The sequence below is a fragment of the Ursus arctos genome, unplaced genomic scaffold (assembly GCF_023065955.2).
Source record: "Ursus arctos isolate Adak ecotype North America unplaced genomic scaffold, UrsArc2.0 scaffold_10, whole genome shotgun sequence".
Taxonomy (NCBI): domain Eukaryota; kingdom Metazoa; phylum Chordata; class Mammalia; order Carnivora; family Ursidae; genus Ursus; species Ursus arctos.
The window spans coordinates 56,337,368-56,349,568 of record NW_026622764.1 but is presented as its reverse complement, the minus strand read 5'-3'; positions in this window follow the sequence as shown (position 1 = coordinate 56,349,568).

Genomic DNA, 12,201 nt, shown 5'->3' with positions numbered 1-12,201 from the left:
ACAGAGGTTCTGCCATACTGAACCAGTGGCTTCCAAGTCACCAGTCATCTTCATCCTCATGAGTAGAAATAAAGAAAGGACCTGGAGAAATGTGCACAGTAGGCTTTTTAGGGTCCGGCCTGGAAGGGGCACACATTCTACTCGCATTCCATCATCAAGAACTCAGTCTTGCCATACCCGCCTGCACACCATCATCATTAATTAACCTATGAGGTAATATCATTGCTCCCAGCTATTCATTCAAGTTAAAAAAATGATTGAGTATGAATTTTTATTGTTCATTCTTGGACTATTTTTTGGTTCAAACAGTGCTGCTAAAGGATAATTTATCAATTTTCCTGTCAAAATTTTTTTCCCATAAAGAGCAGGGAATGAGAATCTTTCTCTCCCAAAAGATTCAGGACTTAGCCTGTTATTATTATTTTTTTTTAGGTTTGTAACAATCATAGTGATTCACTTTGTTATTATGCCCTAAGTTTCATTTCCAAGCGTGTGGCACCTATTATTTATAGGTCAGGAAAATAGTTGACATTCAGTCTTGTCTCTAGGGCGAAGCTAATGAATGGTAAGATTGGCTCATGGTGAATAAATTAGTTTTGAAACCATGGAATTCATAAGTTTGATATTTTCTTTCTTTAAATCCCAGATTGCTATCTGTGAGTCCCTGCTGTTTGCTTTTTGATTTTTTAGATCATGTGAAATGAGCTCTTTGCAACTTCATCCCCGCCCTCTTCCTTTCTATTCTCTCCTCAAGCAAAGAGGTAGTTTTTTTTTTTTTAAAGGTTCTTAGATGTTATTTGCTTTTTTTTGAGAGAGAGTGCAAGCATGTGCAAGTGTGGGGGGAGGGGCAGAAGGCAAAGGAGAGAGAATCTTAAGCAGGCTCCACACCCAATGCAGAGCCCGGTAGGGAGCTGGATCTCAGGACCCAGAGATCATGACCTGAGCTGAAATCAAGTGTCCGATGCTTAATGGACTGAGCCACCCAGCCACCCCCAAGGGGTAACTTGTTAAATACTGAATACAGTCCAAAGAATTATGTGAGACGTATTTCCTCTGGTGATGGTAACAACAAATTTCTTCTGATCAAGGATAAGCCACAAGTCCGTAAGCAATTTCTCCCTCTCATCCCAGCTGAAATATTCTAAGTACAGAAATATTTCCTGCAGTCCGACCATATTATTCTGGTGATAACACAGAGGGCCTGGGTTAAAAGACTTGGAACTCTGAGTCTGGAGAGTAGGAGTGAGGGATAGATAGCCTTGAAGCTTTTAAGAGTTAGGGTTAGGAAAAATTAAAGATTGTGAACAACGTTTTGAAAGCGAATTGGCATCTCAATGGACAGGCAAGAAAGGAACTAGAATCAGAAATGTATGGCTTTAAACAGATGGAGGTCACTCAGAGTGGGAAATCCGATGTTCTAGAACGTGTCAAATCTGGTATCCCCAACATGTCCCTCCCCGTTATTCATGTATTCTCCTTTCCCTCTCCACTCCCTTTCTGGCCCATTTCCCTTTCACACCTACTTTTCCCCGGTACCCTTCTGAACTATTTACACATCTTTGTCACACCTTCAAATGGCCATGAAATGGAATAACCTAAAATACATACATTTATTTACAAACATTTTAAGCGTTGAATATCAGTGCTTGTATTAGGTCCCAGGTGTCCAAAGATGAATAAAATATACTTCCTGATCTCAAACAGCTCACAGTCTATTTGGTCAAATACTTCCACTCTTTAGGAGTGTGAAGGGTGGAAAAGTTAATTTTGCCAGGGAGAATCAAGGAAGATCCCAAGGAAGATGGCACTTAGGCTTGGGTCTCAAAAGATAAGTAGAATTTTGCCAGGTAGAAAAAGAGAGAACTTTTCAGGCGGAGGGAACAGCATGTAAACTTTTTTTTTTTCTTAAAAAAGATTTCCGACTACTAAATGAACATCATCAAGAATTATCGGAGAAAGAATTTCCTCTCTCATTTTTCATGAGGGACGCTAACCTAATGATGTCAAAGTAAGCTTTTCCTATCCGGATTCCAGTTAGCTTGGATTCCAGCTTGGATTCCAGTCGTCTGAACACCAAGAACCAGTGAACAAAGGAATGTGAGTAGCCAAAAATGTGGCAAAGTTTCTCTGTTTATTGACTAATCACTCAGTCAGAGCCTCTTTCTGGGTATTACGGACATCGTTCTAACAAAGTCATACGGGATGGAGGTAGGGGAAGGCTCTAAAGTGAGGGGCTCTTTCAGGCAGGCTTGCTAGGAGTGGTAAGAAAGGGCTAGTATGCTGAAGAATGGAAGGAGCTAGAAAACCCAGCAGTGGGCTCAGGAGCTCCAGTCACAGCTGTCCAGGAACGGTGAGTGAAAATGCAGAGAAGTTGGCATGCCTCGGTCAGCTCTACACAGTTAACTAACTGCACTGATGTTCATAGTGATGATAACAGGTTATTTACAAAGGAGATTAAATTCAGTTCCGTGTGCTCAGTCTTAGAAAGCAGTTTATAATTAACTTTAGAAAGATTGCTACTTAAAGTAGTTACACGGGTTTTTGTTTTGTTTTTGTAAAGGTGCTGTTGTAACCTCAAATAGTGTGCTATCCAGCTCTATTAATTCCTTGCAAGGTTTTATGGTTTTATTGAATATTATTGAAAATCATTACTACTTACATGTTGCCTTTTTAAAAGACAGTTTTTAAAAAAACTCTTCTATCCATCTTAAGTCTTACCCCAAACAGTTAGCTGGCAGGACCCGGAGAGGTACAGGCCCTGAGCCTTGTTCCTGCCCATTGGAGCCATCTCCAAGCTTGGGGCTGTGGTGGGCACATTGCTGAGCTGGGGTCGCTGCCGGGCAGTGGAGTCATGTTCAAGAGGAAGCATCGCATTAAACCAGCTATGTTTAGCTTCAAATGAAAATTTAAAGCGTTTTCAAAGCCATGTTTACATTTAACTACCATTTGTTTACGTAAAAGAATCATTGCTAATGGGAAAGATGCTGGCAAGCAACAACTTAAATTAGAATGAATAATTAAAGCCTTGGCCTGACCACTTCTGAACATGTTGCTGAAAGCCAGAGCCTCCTTTACCACCTCCTTCTGGATTGTTCCCCGTTGCTCAGGCTCTTGCCATGACTAATTTAATGGGCCATGCAACCGATCCTTACTCAGTACTCAATGGGAGAAACGTGCAAGGAAATCGGGGTATGGAATGAAAAATGCATTTCCTTGCTTCTCAAAGAGTTTGGTGGGGAGAGAACGATGTTCACAGAAATTCGGGTCAAGGTATAATGTGAGGAGTGTGATAAATGCTACAAGCAAAATGCTATTGGAATAGCTGGAGTGAGATTATTTTCAGCCAGGCAGCCCAGGGCTTAGAGGCCCAGGGAAGCTTTCGTAAACAAAGAGTATTGGAGCTGGGCTTTGAGGATAGCTATGATTTCAACAGGGCAATATGGTAAGAAAGGCTCTCCTGATTAGAGAGGACAGTGAGCCTGAAAGCATAGGGTTAAGCAGACACAGGACAGGTGTTCAGAAGCTGGCTTAGAGGCATGCAAGGATATGGAGGGATGTCATTGGGAAGAACATATCTGGATAGACAGGCTGGGGCCAGGTCACTGAGGCTTTTGGGTGCTATGTTTGGGGCTTCACATGTGAGCAGTGAGGTGAGGGGGAGGAGTAACTTACTGTTCCTGAATCATATCCGGTGTTGCAGCCCAAAGCCAAAAACCATTTGCTCATCCACAGGATTGAAGAAAGGGGGAGCCAGGAGCCGGGGGCTCTGCATAGAAAGCTCTCTCCAGCTTCCCTCTCAGCCAGGGAGGTCGCAGTGACAGACACTTGTGGCTGAAGTCCCAGTGATCTGGGTGACCCAGCATGGCCTGTGTTCGGCTGGTGTGGAAGCTTCTACTCCATGACATTATCTCCTTCTGCACTACAGGCCACACAGTCACCTTCATTCTTGAGCCCCAGGGGCACTAGCCATGTTGACCATTCTTTGGAGTGTTTTGCTTAATGGACACGCTGCTTCCAGCCCCTTAAACTAGACTACGCATCCTGGAAGGCCTGAGTTAATTTCTATGTTTCTTTTGTTTATCCCTATACAATGACAGATACATAGTAGGCTTGCAAAACAAAAGGCCTTATTAATTACACCAATCTTCATTCCTCCTCACAAAACAGCTGAATGAAGAGTATTAAAAGAGTAAACTACTTTAGCAAACTAAATTAGCAAAATCTTTTAAAGATTCCTAAGAAGAAAGCTGTAAGTAGTCAAATAACATAGACGTTTTCTTTAAATTAGCACAATTGGTTACTTGAGTATTTTTAGCTGCTAACAAGGTACAGAAATCTCCAGAATGCCAGTGGCTGCTTACACCCACTTCTTGGCCAATATTTTACCAGGCCCTGAGTCATAGCTCTGAAATCAATTCTGCCCTTTACTGCAAAATCATTACAGGGCCAGGAAAAATGATCTTTGCTGTTTAATCAGTGGGGGTGCTGGAAAATCAGCAGACGTTGATACTGTGCTGTGTGATAAGGGTCTGAATGAGGTATACCACCAGAAATGTGGAGAATGTGATCATATTCAATCCCACGCTTAGCTGCAAAATGAACTCAAGAGAAAGGATATACTGATGCACTCTCTGTATTTCACAGAATCACAAAATTTTTGCCCACTCAATTTCTCATGGAGTCTTTCAAATCTTTCTTTCCCAAATAAAAAGAGCATTCTGCAGCTGAAACATTTGTGATATAAGAAACTGAATCTAGCTATAAAATGTCCACCTATTGCCATTTTGTGTGTGTGTTATTCTCCCACTTTAAAAAACAAAATTTGAGTTCAAGAAAATGATGGGGGAGAATAAAGAGAAAATATTTACCATGCAATCAGCGAAAGTGCAGGACTGAAGAGATTCCAGAAGGAAGATGTCACTATTCTTACCATATCACACATGCCAAAGAATGTGAAGCCGTGGCTCCCAGACAGAAGGCACTGTACGAGCCGTGGGGGTGGCGATGGGTCTTTTCTTCATCTTTTCCTGGAGATCCCGAAAGTGGTATCTTTCCTAGAGGTCATAGCCCATGGGGTCACTTCCTTGCTCATTTGCATATCCTCAGACTTGGTCACCAACCCTCAGGTCTGGTGTGTGGGAGCCAGGATGGAAGGGCCACATGATACTAAGCCTGATCATTTAAGTGAGGACCTACTCCTGGCCTCTTTGTTAGGGGGCGGTTTGGGGGCTTATAGAATCAGAACTTCTGTGCCAATGGTAAGACCAGGACTCCCTCGGGCCCATGGGATTCCCATGCTATTTTCATTGTGAATTATTGAGACCCAAAGCTCCTTTACCACTGCTTTCTAGATTGTTCTCCATTGTTCAGTCTACTGCTGTGACTAACTTAGGGCCACACAACCAATATTCATTTAGTACTCTATGGGACACACATGCTAGGGACTGGGGGGAGCAGAGATAAATTAGGCATTTTTTTGTTCCTCGATACATTTAAAGGGGAGAAAAGGATTTTGCAAAGAATTCAGTGCAAGTACTTATGTAACTCACTCTCTTATCACGTGTATCCTCTTTTACTGGCCAGCAGCCTAGTAAGTGGGAACATTTGCCCAATAGGAATAGTTTTTTAGAGGAGCTTGTCCACGAGGCACACAGAGGGAGAGATGCCCGGGAAGGTGACCCAGAAGCTAGTTTACTTCCCCTACTGGACTGTGAGGTCTTAGTCTTACTTATCTTTATTGATCAGCTCTGCAGACAGTGACTGCACATAGTGGGCTCTCAATAATAGCAGTAGCTAATAATAATAATAGTAATAATAATAATAAAAATAATAACAACAACAACAATAACCATTAAATGAAAATTCACTATGTGCCCAGAGCTTTGCATACATTATATCAGTAAATTGTTATCACAACTCTCTTAGGTACATACCGTTATTTTCATTTTCTAGATGAGTCTCTGAGAAGTCAGGCACCCAACAGTATCTGAAGAGTATGTCTTCCTCATCATGAGCAAACCAAGGGCATGCTTTGGATAATAAAAAAGCTTTTAGAAAATGTGCTTTCCTCCATTTATTCATTTAACAAACCTTCACTGAGCACCTACACCTGCAAGGAGGTAGATGTATGAACCGACAATTTTATTTCAATACCCTAGCAGGACTATTGATCAGATCTATCTGCTTAATTAAGAAGTTACGAAAACACAGTACTCTAAAATGGTTGGCATGCTAATTACGAGACTGTTTACAAAAGCATCTGGAAATGGTTTCGGACATAAGGACACAATAAGACTCTATTTTAATAAGAAGTGTTTTTGCTGTGGAATTTTCTAAGATGATAGCACCTCTGTTGCTGTTCAGTTCTTCACAGAGTGTTTGGTTTAGAGAAAGAATTTGATGGAAACCCAATAGTTCTATCACCAACATTTACTATTTAAATTTTCTTCTTGTCATTCTTCCAAATACTTTCTCTCAGCACATTTATTCCCTTAGACACTTTACAGTCAGCGTTTAGAGACAGCTTCCTTTTTAATTTGGATCTTGGCACCTTAAAAATAGAGCTTGATCAAGGAAAGTGCGACGTTCCTTCCCCGATCTTCACCTGCCTAAGACTGCCCGCTAACAATACTTCACATTTATCTTAGCGCTTAAGAGTTTTCAAAGTGTTCCTGTACCTCATTATAATTAACCCTCTTAATTACTTGATGGAAGGGGCCAGAAAGTATTCTGATTGCCATATTTATTGGTATTATGAAAGCAAAGCAATACACGTGCAGGAGAGAAAACACTCCAACCATACCAATGGTTACAAAATTGAAAAGAAAAATTTACTCTCTGCTGGTATCCGCTGCCACTGTCGCAGTCACCCGTGTGGGTCCTGGACTGACGTCCTTTCTCAACACGGGCCATTTCAAAGCCTACAACTGTTACGGATGTGTCCTCCTGCCACACATCTTTATTGTTGATCGATGGGATGTCCGGGAGGGGAGTGAGGTAAGCACACGTGCCCAGTCTGCCTTTCTGAACCAAAGCTCCATCGTTGGCATTTTATGGTTCCTGAATCTTGGACACAGAAGGAGTGAACGCTTTGTCAAATGAGTATTCCACAGTGGAGCTGAAAACTAGAATTCTGGTTTTCTGCCACCTACTCTAATGTTCTCTTCAGCTCCGGATCTCTGTACCGCCTCTTGTCCTCAGTTCCTATCAGTGGAATTCGATCCAGCCGAGCAGGAAGGTCGACAAGCCCTTTTTGGGCACACCCCTCAGTAGGGCCACGTGTAAGGACAGACGGTGCATTTGTATTTGCTTTGAATGTTTTTCCCAGCTCAGGGCCGCTCTCATTCCATCTTTGGTTTTTACAGAAATGTCAGAGGTAAAAAGATTTGGGAACTTTGAAGTTTTAAAATCTAGTGTAAGTCATTTTCAGTAAGAGCTTTAAAATAAATGAGTTGATTGGGGGTGGGGAAAACGCTTTTAAACATTTCATTCTGACCTGTGAATATCACACTTACTAGTGCTTAGTTTGACTCCAAGTTCCGAAATCGAATGATGTGTGGGTGAAGACATGTAAATTACGTCTGTCTAGTGTGGAGCCAAAACATGCGCCTCCCTTAACCTCTTTCACAACTGCCTTTATTTCCCTCTCGTTGCCAGTTTTTGTGCCCGTTAATTATTTTTAAGAAGCTGGAACATGGAATTAGGGCTGTTGTTATGCACACAGGACCTGTTTAACCAAGTGGCTTAAAATTTCTCACCTTCATTATCAGAAGACCACAGTCAATAGAGAGAGAAAGAGGTGTCAAGTAGGGGTTCCCTTTTAATTAGGAAATCTGGGGGCAGAGAATAGCAATTCACTCATTCAATGCACAATTATCTGTGAGTACCTCCTACTATGTCCAGGCACTCTTGGCAACTTGGGATCGACACTTAGGTAAAAGGGTGAGTATTCAGAGGAGGAGGCAGGCGTGAACCAAATAATAGAACTGTGCGGTCAAATAATGAACTGAGAGAAGCACCGCGAAGGGAGCCCACGCCCAGTACCACTGAAAACTGAGGGAAGGCAGTCAGGGAAGGCTTTTATGAAGGAGGGATAATGGAGCTGAGTTCTAGATGCAAGAGAGTGGGGTCAAAGGAATCCCACACAGACTCCTTGGGTAGCACAGAAAACAGGCCCAAGGTAGTTGTCAAAGGAAGACACACCTGACACCTTATACTCTTGGGTAGCTTAGAGGAGTGAGGAAGGGGATTTTCAAAGGACCTATTTGATTTCTCTCAGTTTAAGAGATCTCTTGGAAATGTATCGAAAGGACAAGCACGAGTACCTGGTTGCCTGTCAGTAGGCAATTTGGTGGCTGCACCAGCCGAAGACTGTGTATGGCCACACACATGAGATCCATCTCTATTTCCCTATATTTTCTAGAAATAGAAATTAAAGAGCATGGTTCTGCGGCAACACCTTCCTACTCCCCCTCATCAAGCATATAATGACAGCTGCGAGTTTCCATGGGAAGGGCACAGATATGGGGATTGGGAAGACAAGGGTTGAAATCTCTGCTCTGCGCCCGCTAGTAGGACCCTGGGCATGTTACTTCACTTCTCCGGGTCTCAGATTCATCATCTAAAAGCAGGAAGTAATATGTTGATGACTCATGAATCCACCTTTCAGCCCAGATCTCTCCCCTGAGGTCCCTATCCTTATGTTCGACTGCTCTTGGACGCTATGGAGGTGTTTTACGGACACCTCAAATTCATTTTGTCCAAAACCAAACTCATCTCCACCCCCGCCTCCAATAAAACAAAATATTGCTCTTCCTGCGGTTTTCCTAGACTGGTTAATAGGTGTCCCTTTAGGATACGCCATAAGCTGAAAGCTTGGGCAGTATCTTGACCTCGCTTTCCGCCTTCCTGCATTTTCAGTTCATCTCCGTGTCCCGGGAATGCCATCCTCTGTCTCTCCATCCTTGCTGCTACCACATTACTGATATCCTTCTGTCTAGGTCTCTCATCTCCTGCCACTTGTCCTCTTGTGTCTTATACCAGAACCTCACTGAGCCTCTTCAAGTGCTTGAGATGTGCCATGGACATGCTTTCCACTTGGCCTTCCCCTATCCTTTACTGTCTTTTGCTTAGTGCATTTCTACAGGGAACCTTCCCTCCTTCCCACCCTCCTCTGAGAACCAGGTTAGCTGCCCCTGCTCAGCAGCTCCATAATGCCCCGTACTTTCCCAAGTACAGGAGTCTCCGTGACCCCCATTCACGGGGCATATGCGTCAAGACCCCCAGTGGATGCCTGAAGCCACAGATGGTACTGAACCCTAGATACGCCATTTTTTCCCTATACATACATGCCTATGCTAAAGTTTAATTTATAAGTTAGTCATAGTAAGAAATTAACAGCAATAACTTAAAATAGAACAATTATAACAGTATACTATAATAAAAGCTAGTAAATATGGTCTCTTTCTCTCAAAATATCTTACAGTGTTGTACTCACCCACCTTCTTGTGATGACGTGAGCTGAAAAATGCCTACGTGATGAGATGACGTCAGGCGAATGATGTACGTGTTGTGAGAGTGTTAGGCTACTACTGACCTGACAGTGTGTCGGGAGGACCTTCTGCTTCCTGACTGACGTTGACTGCCAGTAACTGAAACTGCAGGGAACTGAAATCACAGAGAGCGAAACTGCAGATAAGGGGGGACTACTGTAAAGCACTTGTTTTGGAGATTGTTTCATTGTTTATTTTCCTCCTACACTCTTATCTCCTTAAAACAGGGACTGTACCCCCTTGATTATTAATATATCCCTGACAGTCAGTAGATACCTGTGGAAGGAAGAAAGGAAGATAGAAAAGAAACGAGCAAGGCAAGATTGACTAAACATAGTAAAAGAAAGGTGCTAGGTAAAAGGGATCTATATTACTGCTATTCTAGGCACAAGAGGTTCCAGAAGGAGAATCTTGTAAATTAGGGCATCTTACCTGCTAGGAAGGGGATCTGGGGGTGGAGCACTCCCTGAATTCAGGATGGAGAAGTCCTTGCTCACCCTATATGAAGATAAGGCTTTATGGGAAGTGAGGGATTGCCTCCACCTCCGCCCCCCCACTCCTGCCACCTCCATTGGCATGTGAGGGAGCTGCTAAAAGCCATTGACTGTGCACTTTGGGGAAGTTGCTTAATTACTTTGAAGCTTGGTTTGGTCATGTGTAGCGTAAGGGGATTAGACAGGACCATGTCTAGTGTCTCTTCCAACTCCAACAAAGCTTGATTTTCCCGTGTAATCTAGTCCTTTTCTCCTTCAAACTTAGGCACCCCATTTCTTTCTTTCTTCCCTTTGTCTCCCCCAACCCCAACATTCTGAGTGTATCAGCTGGTGATGAAAAATAAGGGTTGAAAGGTTTGGGGGAAAGTAGACAAGAGTATATAGGTTATCTTTTGAATAATTTGGTCTTCATTCTACAGTTTCTATTTTCATAGGTTTTATTTGATCATTCCGATAGTCTAGAATATTTTTAGAATGGCCCCAATTCAGGCCTAGTTTTTAACTTGGAGGCATCAGTTTCAGTCACACCATCTATTGGCAATTCCATTGATTTTTTTTGCCAGAAAGATTGGCTCCCGTCAGCAACTTTAGCCAAATGTCCTTATGCAGATGAAGCATCAAAGGCACACAGGTCTTCAAACAAAATGTCAAAGACTTTAACAAATAGTGGATGAGTTTAACGAATTCCACTGGAATGAGGCTGCCTGATGGCTCCACCTTTCCAAGGTGCCATGTTAGTACATTTCTACAAATTCCTCTCTCAGTTCCTGAGACAGCTGGCGCTTTCTCATTGCTCCTGTCTCAGCTCAAATATCATCTCCTTGCAGAAGACTCTCTTGACCACCCTTGTTAAATCAGCCCCCTTTCTCTTCACTTTACCACATTGCTGTGTTTCGTTATTAGCACAGCACTTATCTGTGCCTGAGGTTGTGGTGTCCATTTATTTGTTTAGTCCATGTTTCTCCTTCACAAAAGGAGAAGCTGGGACTCTATCTATCTTGTTCTCTGCTTGTATCCAGCCGTTAGGACAGAGCATGCCCAAAATAGATGCTTGAATAAATGTAATGGTGAATGGATGAACCTTCAGAACAGGCAGGAGTTTACTCAGTCTGTTCATCTGGGAGCCTCAAATCAGCACTTCCGTGTGATTGCTGTGGAAAATGAGTGGCTTAACAACCCTAAGGCTTTTAACATTGGAGTGGGTGGTCTCTTATGGGCTTTTCAATCTGATGTTCTCTGCTTTCTAGTCACGTTATAGCTCTATTAGCTAGGTAATGCTATCTATATGGAAATTTTATCTCTCTCTCTCTAGATATAGATATACACATATTTATATACATACTTGTCTATTGTATATGCATATATACATATATGTGTGCATATTCATACATATATACATATTTATCTATCCTAAAATTCCTAATATTTGCAATAAATATGACTTATAGCAGTGGTTTACTTTTTTTTTTTTAAGCTGGGGAATCCTTTCTTCAAGGGAGAATTTTATGAGGAGGACTAATATATATGAGAGAAAACGAAGTCCACCAGAAGTAAGAATGGGGGGAGAAAGGAGGGAGTTTATAGCTCTCGCTACCCCCCAGAATAACATTTTCTTCCTCAGGACTGTCCCTGGAATGGTTGAACTACTACTGGCTTATAATAGTACTAAGTAATGTTTTTGAATACTGATGCTGTACTAAGTACTTTATTTTTTTATTTATTTTTTTAAAAAGATTTTTATTTATTTATTCGACAGAGATAGAGACAGCCAGCGAGAGAGGGAACACAAGCAGGGGGAGTGGGAGAGGAAGAAGCAGGCTCATAGCGGAGGAGCCTGATGTGGGGCTCGATCTCGTAACGCCGGGATCACGCCCTGAGCCGAAGGCAGACGCTTAACCGCTGTGCCACCCAGGCGCCCCAGTACCAAGTACTTTAAATACATATTTTTTATTTAAAAATTTTTTAAATGTATTTTTTTAATTCAAGTATAATTATCATACAGTGTTATATTAGTTTTAGATGTACAATATAGTGATTCAACAGTTCTCTACTTTACTCAGTGCTCATACCAAGTACTTTGCATGCATCGTCTCATCTAATTCTTATACAACCTTGTGAGAGGAGTGTATTGTCTGCAGGAGGCAAATTGGAAACTG